We start from the raw sequence: 7,736 nt of genomic DNA, 5'->3' as shown, positions 1-7,736 counted from the left end.
GTAAAGTTGATTCACAAAATGTATTTTTTGTATTTCTTATTTTTATGATAACAGGTTACAATAGCTTTCCTCAAACTCAAAATATTCTGAAACTCAAAAAGATTAAAAACCACTTCCATTAGGATTCAGTTTTCATTATAATAATGTCCTCAAAGAAGATCCTGTTTGCGTAAACAAAGAAGTGTTCATATTTTCCTTGCAAAAGTATTCTTATTAAATATCCTTAATTCTGCTCATTGCCAACATCCATCACCACTCCAAGATAATATCCTTGTATTTTGACTTCTCCATTTTGAGATTCAATCCTAAGAAATGAACAAGCAGAGAATTCCAATGTCTTTGGACAGCCTACTTTGAGCAGTACTTTGACTTCAAGCCCAGAATCTATCACCAAATCCTCAAATTCTATCAATCCTAGAGTTTGTCTTTGAAAAATTATTTGGTAATGAGAAAACATGAGACATTCTTCACAAAATAAAAATTTAACTTAAGTACATAAATTCATTCTTCAATTTTTTTTATTTTTTTATTATGTTAGTCAGCCTATGGCCCTAGCAGCCTGATGGCAGCGCATCTATTATGTTAGTCACCATAGAGTACATCATTAGTTTTTGATGTAGTGTTTCATGATTCATTATTTGCATACAACACCCAGTGCTCATCACAACACGTGCCCTCCAAAAGTAAATTTAAAATTAACTTTAAAGACACAAAAAGATCCCATGCTCATGGATCAGAAGAATAAACATTGTTAAAATGTCTATGCTGCCCAGAGCAATCTAAACTTTCAATGTCATCCCTATCAAAATACGACTGGCATTTTTCCAAAGTGCTGGAACAAACAATCCTAAAATTTGTATGGAACCAGAAAAGACCCGGAATCACCAAGGAAATGTTGAAAAGGAAAAACAAAGCTAGGGGCATCACGTTGCTTGATTTCAAGCTATATTACAAAGTTGTGATCACCAAGATAGCATGGTATTGGCACAAAAACAGACACATAGACCAATGGAACAGAATAGAGAGCCCAGATATGGACCCTCAAATCTATGGTCAACTAATCTTCGACAAAGCAGGAAAAAATATCCAATGGAAAAAAGACAATCTCTTCAATAAATGGTGCTGGGAAAATTGGACAGCTACATACAGAAGAATGAAACTCGACCATTTGCTTACACCATACACAAAGATAACTCTAAATGGATGAAAGACCTTAATGTGAGACAGGAATCCATCAAAGTCCCAGAGGAGAACACAGGCAGTAACCTCTTCGACATCGGCCACAGCAACTTCTTTCAAGACATGTCTCCAAAGGCAAGGGAAACAAAAGCAAAAATGAACTTTTGGGACTTCATCAAGATAAAGAGCTTCTGCACAGCAAAGGAAACAGTCAACAAAACAAAGAGGCAACCCATGGAATGGGAGAAGATTTTTGCAAATGACACTACAGATAAAGGGCTGATATCCAAGATCTATAAAGAACTTCTCAAACTCAACACCCAGAAAACAAATAATCAGTCAAAAAATGGGCAGAAGACATGAACAGACACTTCTCCAAAGAAGGCATATAAATGGCTAACAGACACATGAAAAAATTGTTCATCATCATTAGCCATCAGGGAAATTCAAATCAAAACAACATTGAGATACCACCTTACACCAGTTAGAATGACAAAAATTGACAAGACAAGAAACAACAAATGTTGGAGTGGTTGTGGAGAAAGGGGAACCCTCTTACACTGTTGGTGGGAATGCAAGTTGGTACAGCCACTTTGGAAAACAGTGTGGAGGGGCCTCAGAAAATTAAAAATAGAGCTACCGTATGACCCAGCAATTGCACTCCTGGGTATTTACCCCAAAGACACAGATGTAGTGAAAAGAAGGGCCATATGCACCCCAATGTTCATAGCAGCAATGTCCGCAATAGCCAAACTGTGGAAAGAGCCGAGATGCCCTTCAACAGATGAATGGATAAAGAAGATGTGGTCCATATATACAATGGAATATTACTCAGCCATCAGAAAGGGTGAATACCCAACTTTTGCATCAACATGGATGGACCTGGAGGAGATTATGCTAAGTGAAATAAGTCAAGTAGAGAAAGTCAATTATCATATGGTTTTACTTATTTATGGAACATAAGGAATAGCATGGAGGACATTAGGAGAAGGAAGGGAAAAATGAATGGGGGAAATCAGTGGGGGAGAAGAACCATGAGAACCATGAGAGACTATGGACTCTGGGAAACAAACTGAGGGTTTTAGAGAGGAGGGGTGTGGGGGGATGGTGATGGGTATTAAGGAGGCCACATATTGCATGGAGCACTGGGTGTTATATGCAAACAGTGAATCATGGAACACTACATCAAACACTAATGATGTACTCTATGTTGACTAACATAACATAATAAAAAAAGCAATAAAAAATAAAAAAGTAAAAAGTAAATTAAAATTAAAGTAAATTTAATCTGAATATTTTACTTTCTATTTGTTTCCTACTGGCACATTAGATCTTTAAATAATCTGGGCTTTACATTAGAAGTAAAATAATTTCATTTCAGCAGGAATTTGCATTTAACTTCATTTTGTTCTTTTTTAAAATTTAAAATGAAATATAATTTTTCATATTATTGAAACATTTAGAATAAATTCATAATAAATTATTATTTCTCTTTTTTGTTTCATTCATCAACAAATGTTTTTCAAGCTCCTTTATTGTTCAAGATATGGTGTTATGAAGAAACACCATATGAAGAAACATTCAAAGCCTCATTCTAGATGGAAATGGCCACTGTCATTCATGGTGTCCAGAAATTGTTAATGTGGCTACACTGAGATATGGGTTATGTTTCCGTCACAGCAAGTTTATTGCAGTGGTGACAATGAGACCTGTAACATTTTCTGCTAGGTTCATGGAGTAGAGTGGAAGAAGACTTTTCAATATTAGGAACAACTAAGGAATAATAATTTTAGATCATGTGCCAAAATAGCAATCAATGTACTTCCTACAATTTGACTTCTAGGGCCCTAAAGTAAATAAATTGGATCCTGAAGAATACAGATGGGGAATTTCTGAAGTATGTCCATATTCAAGTGGAGGTCAAAGGAGCCCAACTGAAAGAAATCTGGATTGACAATGACAACTGGGGATTGAACAGAAGTTCTTTTTAAAAAGGCTATTTTGAAGATTATGATTCTGACTTTGGAGAAACTACAGGGATTGGCAGTGGAAGGAATCACATGTAAAATTCCTTAAATAAAAATTTATTGACTTAAAATTAAAAAAAATAAACATTCAAAAATGTAAAGATGTATACAATCTCAGTCTTGCCCTCCAGATGCTTATAATCTTATAAGACATTTGAAATGCATACACCAATACTCACAAAGCAAAGCATTAAAAATGTGATTTAGACAGTAGGTCAAATATAGGCTCATTCACTGAGAGCTCTCTTGGTGTTGGGATGTGCTAATGGAATGCACCACCAAAAAAGAAATGTTACCTGATAAAAATCATAGTGTTCAACATCTAAATTTATCATTTAGTGTTGACCAATCATTTTAAAAATATGTGTAAATTGATAATATACTTTCAGAATGCATTATGTATGGCATGGTAAATACAGGCCAAACGTTTCCAGTGAAGATTTAGTCAATTAATCCACCCATAGCATTGAAAGTTTTACCAACCCTATGCTTTGCTGGGAAATGAAGGATGAAAGAGGGCCAAGTATTTGACATAGATCAAGTTCAAAATTTCTTAACCAGCATCTGCTGTGATATAGAAATTACAGTCCTGAGTCTCTTCCAAAATGCTTACCATGAACTTTGGGTATGAGATAACTGAGTAAATATCTTCTTCATTTATTAGCCCATAAGTGTTGAATATTAGAAAATTCATATATATATATGAATTTTCTAAAATATGTATAGTGTGTAAGATACATATACTATATGTATATATGTGTATATATACATAGTCACAATTTCTCTAAAAAGGTAAAACACAATAACATACTTGATTGAAAGTTGACTCCTGAGGCTTCAAAAGGATTATCCTTTGTAAGCTTATGGGAGATAAACACTGCAGCATTATTTTGCTTAATATACATTCAGGCATCTGGATTTCTTCCACGTGTTTATCTGACACAATAATATCTACCAACTTTTTGAGAATGGAAACCATAACACAATACTCCCTATTTCTGTAAACAACGAAGCAATTATTTTGTCTTCATTGATGCTGAATACTGTCAGAGAGCCAGATCACCTGAGGTATCCCTTCTGTAGCATGATTAAGTTTTACATTGATTTATGGATAAAGAATAGGACACTTGTTACAATTCTTTTTGCTGAGAATTTTTTGAGTCTCCAAATCTCAAGAGAATCTCAAACTTTTTTTTTTTTTTTAAGATTTTATTTATTTATTTGACAGAGAGAGACACAGCAAGAGAGGGAACACAAGCAGGGGGAGTGGGGGAGGGAAAAGCAGGCTTTCCGCCAAGCAGGGAGCCCCATGTGGGGCTCAATGTGGGGCTTGATCCCAGGACCCTGGGACCATGACCTGAGCCGAAGGCAGATGTTTAACCACTGAGCCACCCAAGTGCCCTGAGAATCTCAAACTTTTAAAATGAGAGTACAATAGGTATGCATATTGTTAACTGGGAACAATGGACAATCCATTGTTACATAAATTACTCAATTTTATTCAATTACATAAAGGTTAATCTCTCCATTCAGAAATTTAAATTCCATGAGAAATTTACTGATGGACATTAAATAAAAGCATATATTCTTTTTAATCAGAAATTATTTTAGTTTCCTATGTCTCCTATTTTGAGGAAATGGAAGAAACATGTTTCGCTTATTTTCAAATTATATAAGATATTATGAAATTTCAATCAACTTTCACATAAAAATAAGCAACATCTTAAACTCTAAATAAGTAGAAATTATTCATTTATTCCAGTACAAAAATGTCTTCACCCCAAAATAATTACAGGAATCAGTAATTCTGTATAGCAACATTCTTTAAGACAACTCCTAATCAGCCATGTACATTTCAATCTTTAGAAATAATTAAAAATCTTGAAGCTATCGATTAAATAAGATAAATTAACAATACTTCTAAGTATATTCCAAAAACTTAGTAAGTTTTGCTATCTATGTACTTTTATCTAACCTCTTATGTATTATTTCAAAACATGAAAAGCTTATAAAAACAATAGAAAAAACCCCAAAAGCTCCTATAATGATGTAGCTGGTGGTGCTTGGCACAACTGGCCGATTGTAAAATACGCTTCCAGAGCATTCAATCAGTGTGAGTACTGGTCATCATATTGCCCTTTTAAATTTTCAGCTTTCTGATGATGAAAGAATAATCAACTATTATTCTATTATAACTATATATATATTATAACTATATAATGTTCTATTATCTATTATAATATTCTATTATAACTATATATAATATTCTGACATATTATAACTATATAATATTCTATTATCTCCACTGCGTGGACCTTACTGAATGTTTTAAGGGAAGTTTTCAAAAGACTCAATTTTGCTGGCTCTCCAAGCTTTAATGGAAATGCAATGCTCCCAGGGTCAGTCTTTCTGGCTGCCCTACTACCCTCATTCCCTATCCCCGTGCCACCCACCCTTGTCTTGCTCATTCTGATTTCTTCAACAGCCTTGATCAATTCCTTGTGTGACCCTTACCTACTACTACACACAGAACCCTTGATGTTTAAGGAAGCAGAGCAAAATCTTCTATTTCATGAACTAATGACACAAACCCCCAGAACATTGTTTTTCGGTATTCCTCAGAACCCCATTGCCCCGTAAAATGTTAGCTGAGTTTTATTAGGAGTTCATAACTTGTCAGGAAGTGAATAAGTGATCTATGTGCATTTAATCCTCCTAACAAACCCATCAGATAAGAAATGTTATTGAAGCAACTGAAGGTGAGGAAGACTGAGAACTCTACCCAAGGTCACTAGTTAATCAGGGGTGAAATCTGAATCCAAGCAGCATGACATCAGAGTCCATTGCCTTCTCGTTAATGGAAGGAAAGCTTCTGTCTGCATTCTAACAAATTGGTTAATACTGTTTTCAATAGATCTGGCAGGAGATGCACACTGTTCATTGTTATTTATCATGCATTTCAGCAGTTTCTAGGCTCTGTGAAGCTCCATGGTTTACTTTGGGTGGTGGACTGTATAATGTCTACCTCTCTGCAGGAACATTGATTTCCTCTGCTTTTTTCAGGTCAGGCTGAGCCATGAACTTGATTTGACTAATGAAATGTGAGCAGAAGTGATATGTGTCACTTCTAGATGCAGACATTAAGAGCCAATGGGTGCTGCCCAGGCTCTTTTCCACCTCAGTCGCAGCAACATAAAGTATTCCACTGTTCCAGTGGCTTCTCTGTCCAATTGCTCTCACAATAAAAACAGTAACACAGACCAGAGGCTGCAGCTGACCCACGAGGGACACTTGTGAGTGAGAAATAAACCTTAGTTGTTTTAAGCTACTAAGATTTACTGGCTGCTAACTGACTTATCCTGGTGTTTTGGGGGTTTTGGTTTTGGTTTCTACCAAGTTTGTTTTACTTTGGAAACTGTTTTTTCATAAAACACCCATTAATATCTGATGAAGTACTGGTATGACACAGAAAATGGCTAGAGAAACTCTTCCTGATGCAATATTATTAAAAGATAAAAAGGAAATGTTTGGGAGACAGTGTGAAAGCCTTGTTCTTGTTACAGCATGACTGAAGCCTGAAGAAAAGAATACTTAAACCTGGCAGTTCTTTTACCTATGTTCTCCCCAGCAATAACTTCACAAAAGTACCTATGCACAATACACCTGTCCCCCAAGGGGTTGCTCCCTCAAATGTATTAATTCATTCATTCAATAATTATTTTCTGAATGCTCACTAGATGCTACCAGTATCAGGTGCCCACTCTCAATCCACCATGTGTTTGTGCCCCTAAATTGCCGGGTGATGATGTAGAAAATTCCAGCTTCTCAATCTTACTCATAAAATCTTTAAGTATTTAATTAATCTCATCATAATGACTTTTTTGAGATGTCAACTTGCCTAGGATATAGTTCCCTGTGACTCTCTGGAATCCCTGTCTGGGTGTGCTGAGGATGGATTTTGCAGATGTAATTGGAGTCCCTAATCAGTTAACTCTAAGCAATGGGAAGAGGGGGAGACTATCCTGGATAACTGCGTGGGCTTGACTTAATCAGTCAGAAGGTTAAAGGCAAGGCTGAGGTTTCCCTGAGAGAGAAGAAACTGCACTTTGGCTTTTGTCCACAACTCAAATGCCACATATTGTTCTATGACTTATTTTGCTCAATTTAACATTTTTTTAAGATTTTATTTATTTGTCAGAGACAGAGAGAGAGCACAAGCAGGGGGAGCGGCAGGCAAAGGGAGAAGCAGGCTCCCCACTGAGCAAGGAGCCTGATGCGGGGCTCGATTCCAGGACCCTGAGATCACGACCTGAGCCGAAGACTGACGCTTAACCGACTGAGCCACCCAGGCACCCGGCTCAAAATAATATTTTGAAAATTTATCTATATTAACTAGTTTAATTTTCTCCCTTTGATAATCTCCCATTATATGAGCATACCAAAAATAATTTATCGATTCTCCTGCTTATGGACATTTATGTTTTTCGATATTATTGCCTTTACATAAAAAGCCTCCATAAGCATTCTTAT

At 35.9% G+C, this 7,736-nt stretch overlaps 1 non-coding gene across 1 annotated transcript; it reads left to right on the top strand.

Moving 5' to 3' along the window:
* Nucleotides 1-2,764: 2,764 nt before the first annotated feature.
* On the top strand, nucleotides 2,765-2,899 carry LOC118521897 (small nucleolar RNA SNORA1). The gene has a single exon (XR_004910355.1). It is a non-coding gene; the product is annotated as a small nucleolar RNA SNORA1 (small nucleolar RNA).
* Nucleotides 2,900-7,736: the final 4,837 nt, after the last annotated feature.

The sequence above is a fragment of the Halichoerus grypus genome, chromosome 13 (genome assembly GCF_964656455.1).
Source record: "Halichoerus grypus chromosome 13, mHalGry1.hap1.1, whole genome shotgun sequence".
Classification (NCBI taxonomy): Eukaryota; Metazoa; Chordata; class Mammalia; order Carnivora; family Phocidae; genus Halichoerus; species Halichoerus grypus.
This window is presented reverse-complemented; position numbering and strand designations above follow the sequence as displayed.